The sequence below is a fragment of the Apium graveolens genome, chromosome 3 (genome assembly GCF_009905375.1).
Source record: "Apium graveolens cultivar Ventura chromosome 3, ASM990537v1, whole genome shotgun sequence".
Taxonomy (NCBI): Eukaryota; Viridiplantae; Streptophyta; class Magnoliopsida; order Apiales; family Apiaceae; genus Apium; species Apium graveolens.
In genome coordinates, this window is record NC_133649.1 from 88012682 (window position 1) to 88017166 (window position 4485).

The window sequence follows — 4485 nt, forward strand, 5'->3', positions numbered from 1 at the left end:
CTATCACAGCTAATACCTTTGAGATCAAGCCTGGCATAATTCAATGGGTACAAACTTCAGTCCAGTTTGGGGGTTCTCCGACGGAAGATCCCAATACACACATTAGGGATTTCATAGAGATCTGTGACACCTTCAGGTTCAACGGTATTTCTGAAGATGCTGTAAAGCTGAGACTGTTCCCATTCTCTCTTAGGGACAAGGCTAAGAGCTGGTTACACTCTCTACCAGCTGGTTCGATTACTACTTACGAAGATCTTGCTCAGAAGTTTTTTACTAAATTCTTCCCTATGGTGAAGACAGCTGCAATCAGGAATGCTCTTACTCAATTTGCGCAGCAATCAGGAGAATCTTTATATGAAGTTTGGGAGTGCTACAAGGAGATGCTTAGGAAGTGTCCTCATCATGGAATGCCTGATTAGATGATCATCAGTTGTTTTTACAATGGGTTGGGAGCACAGTCCAGACCCATGCTCGATGCAGCAGCAGGTAGAGCATTATGGGCAAAGATCTATGAGGAAGCTTATAATCTAATTGAACTGATGGCTGCTAATAAATATCAATATCCAGCCCAGAGATTGCCACAGAGCAAGGTAGCAGGAGTTCTTGAGGTGGATAAAGCTATGGCTATCACTGCTCAACTAAAGGCCTTGTCTATGAAGATCAATTCTCTGGCTAACTATGGTGTTAAGCAGATAATTAGTGTTTGTGAGCTGTGTGCAGGTCTGCATGTGACAGAGCATTGCGCTATATCTAGTGAATCAGCTCAGTTTGTGAGCAACTTTCAGAGATCGCAGGCAACCAGTTCCAGACACTTATCATCCTGACAACTGGAATCATCCTAACTTCAGCTGGAGCACCAATCAGAATGCGATGCAACAGCCGTTCCAGTAGTTTGGAAATAAGCTATTCAACCCTCCTGGTTTTCAGCAACAAATTACACCAAAATAACAACTCCAAATTCAACAACAAAATCATGATGCAGGTCTATCTTCGAATGAAAAATCTGAATTGGAGGAGTTGCGGCTTATGTGTAAAAACCAGGCTCTTATATGCCAAAGCCAGGCTATTTCTATCAAGACTCTGGAGAACCAAATAGGGCAAATTGCTAATGCCTTATTGAATCGGCCACTAGGAACGCTTCCTAGTGATACGGAAACAAATCCAGGCAAGAGGGAATTTGAAGAACAGGTGAACGCCATTACCTTAAGGTCTGGAAAGGTCGCAAGCCCCAAAATTCAGCAAGAAAAAGAGCCTGAAAAATCTCAAGTTTCAAAAAATGCAGTTGTGGCTGAAGAAGAAGTGCAGAAGGAAGCAAATGTGGAACCAAGGAAGACTACTGTGGAACACACTCCTCCTGAGGGTAATACAGGGGAGAAACAGATCTATCATCCACCTCCTTTTCCTAAGAGGCTACAGAAGAAAAAGCTGGATAAGCAGTTTGAGAAGTTTTTGGAGGTGTTCAAGAAACTTCATATCTACATACCTTTCGCTGAAACTCTTGAACAGATGCCTAGCTATGTGAGGTTTATGAAAGGTATTCTCTCTCGGAAAGTGAAGCTCGATGACTTGGAGACTATTGCTCTAATGGAGGAATGCAGTGCTGTGCTGCAACAGAAGTTGCCTCTGAAGCTTAAAGATCCTGGAAGCTTTACTATTCCTTGCTCCATCGGAAACTTTTTGTTCGACAAGTGTTTATGTGATTTAGGAGCTAGCATCAATCTGATGCCCTTATCTATCTTCAAGAAGCTTGGTCTGCCTGATCCGAAACCAATATACATGTCATTGCAACTAGCTAACCGTTCCATCGCTTATCCACGAGGTATAGTGGAGGATGTCTTGGTCAAGGTGGATAAACTCTTCTTCCCTACTGACTTTGTAATTCTTGATTTCGAGGAAGATAAGAAGATTCCCATTATTTTGGGAAGACCATTCTTAGCTACAGGCCGAACTATGATCGATGTGAAAAAAGGAGAGCTTTCGATGAAGGTTTACGATCAAAAGGTCACTTTTAATGTGTTCAAGGAAATAAAGTTACCCACAGTTAAAGAGGAGTGCTTTAAAGTAGAGTAAATTCAAGTTTTGAATGCACCTCCGTGGAAGAGGAAGTTGGATTTGCCATTCAATTCTCTTGGGTTAGCAGAGCTGAAAATTTCTCAAGAGCGTTTTGAACCATTTACTCAAGAAGCTCCCATACTTGAGCTCAACCGAAAGCCAGATCACTTGAGTTATTCATTCTTAGGTGCACCCCATGATAAGGGGTTGGGATATATTTTTGATGATGTAGAGAGTGGCGGGACGGATCTTCCAGTGCCTACAGAGGGTTCTTCTCATGCGCCACAGACAGTTGATAGGTTTGGTCTTAGTGATGAATAGTACAGGTGAGTGACTAGGCATATGGAGGCCATGCACGACATTCACCATTGTTTTGTTGAAGATTTGACACACACTTTCGGAACTGTTGTTCAAGACACTGGTGACGAGGTTGATTGGCCACCTGATCCTCCACCCGACGATGGTGACTCTCCCGCTACTAGGTATGCCTGAAATCCTTATTATTACCTTCAATGAGGACATTGAAAATTTTAAGTTTGGGGGTGATAATGTAAGGATTAGTAGTGTGTGTCCATATAGATTCATATAGATTCATATTGCATGTTTAGTTGTAGTTCATTCATATTTTTGCATGATTATTCATTTAGGACATATTTGTTTATTTTTATGTGATTTTATATAGTTGCATTTGCATGCATATTTAGCATGATCCCTTAAGATGAACTATGATATTTGATAAGTTGATGTTGATTTCAGTATGGTGATGACGAATAGAGGGATGTTTAAGTCTTAATGAATTGATTTGCATGCCAGAAACAAATATTTTCACAAAGTCTTATAGGGTTGCTTTTGATCTAGCATGATCATACTTGTTTGTTGTTGAGATTTAATCACTTGGTTATATTTAGAATTTGTGATATTCTCGTAATGACGTAAAAACACTGATTTTTTTTATCTGGAGAAAAACTTGGATTTCATTGCTAGTTGTTGTAAGGCTAGGCGTCAAATGGCTAGTAGCCGGCTCATATTTTTATGAGTAGTCTAGGGTTGAATGAGATGGAGCGAAACACACTCATTCAGAAATTGTTGGAAAAAAAAAGAAAAAAAAAGAAAAAAAAAAAGAAGAAGAAATTAAGTATGTGTTTATGCATAATTGATCAAGAGTGATCTCTTTAATACTCGAGTTATTAAGTTCTAGGGGACTTTGTGCCTAGTGACCTAAGGCTTTTATAGTCTGGGATCCGGTAACCTAACGCTCGCTACATGGGTATTATTGTATAAGTCTTTTGGGACCTCATTCATTGCACGGTCAAATAAGCATCTTTGCTCTGTGTTCAATAATAGTGTGAATCCTTGTATAACTCTAGTAGAAAGGAGGTGTTATGAGTCATAATGCGTTTATTGTCTATTCTGTATATAAACTTTTGATTGTTTCGATGATAGATAAGTTATGGTTATTGATCTAGTATCGAGAGTATATCTGTTAAGCATCCACACACGCACGTTTCTGGTTTGTGAGTTGGTTTGTGGGATTTATTCGAACTCTGTTTCAAGTAATTGCATTCTTAGAGGCATTGGCTTATTCATTTGGTTATGGTTATTCTGAGGGGATCGATTGCATTATCATTTAGTTGCATTCACGTAGTTGCATTCATGCATTAGGTTTGTTTTGTAGTTTTGAGTTTGTTTATGCTTGAGGACAAACATCGATTCAAGTTTGGGGGTGTGATAAGTGGATTTTATATCCACTTGGAATGCTTTATTACAAGCTTAAATTGGTGTTTTGGACTCAATTTGTTGGTATTTTGATGTATTTTTGTGTTATTGCATTTCGGGTATCAGTTATATGAAGAAAAGAGCTTTTAAAGGAAATATGATAAAGAGTGATCAGAATTGGAATCCAAGGCCATTGTCAAGTTGTAGAGAATCTCAATAGCTTCGTGTGGGCAGTTGAATCGCCTAATTCTAACGAGTAGAACTCAAGTTATGGCCAAAACAAGATTCATCAGAAATTTTTCCAGACAGGAGCTGAGCGCCCGCCCAAGAGAGCTGAGCGGCCGCCCAAGGCGCGGCTGGTCGCTGATTTCGCTGAAAAAGCCTTTTTTGAGTGGAATTTGACGATTTTAAGGGTCCAGGTCCACTAGGGGCGTATATATACTTAAAAAAAGGGTTTTCATCATCCGGGAAGATTGGGATACCAAGGAGAAGACCTAGAAGCACAGAACAACTCCGAAAAAGAAGATCTTGTTTTCAACTTGTGATTCTTTGAATTAGTTGTAACTTTGGATGCTCGTTTTCGTTCTTGTTGAACCTAGATCTCGTTTATTCGTACTTTAATCATTATTCAGTTTATTAAGACCTTGTTTTATACCATGCTTTCATTGGAACCCATGGTGACGATGAGTTCAATTATGGGCTAATCATTATCATGGG

At 39.6% G+C, this 4485-nt stretch overlaps 1 non-coding gene across 1 annotated transcript; it reads right to left on the minus strand.

Moving 5' to 3' along the window:
* Positions 1 to 302: 302 nt before the first annotated feature.
* On the minus strand, positions 303 to 409 carry LOC141716380 (small nucleolar RNA R71). The gene has a single exon (XR_012573092.1). It is a non-coding gene; the product is annotated as a small nucleolar RNA R71 (small nucleolar RNA).
* Positions 410 to 4485: the final 4076 nt, after the last annotated feature.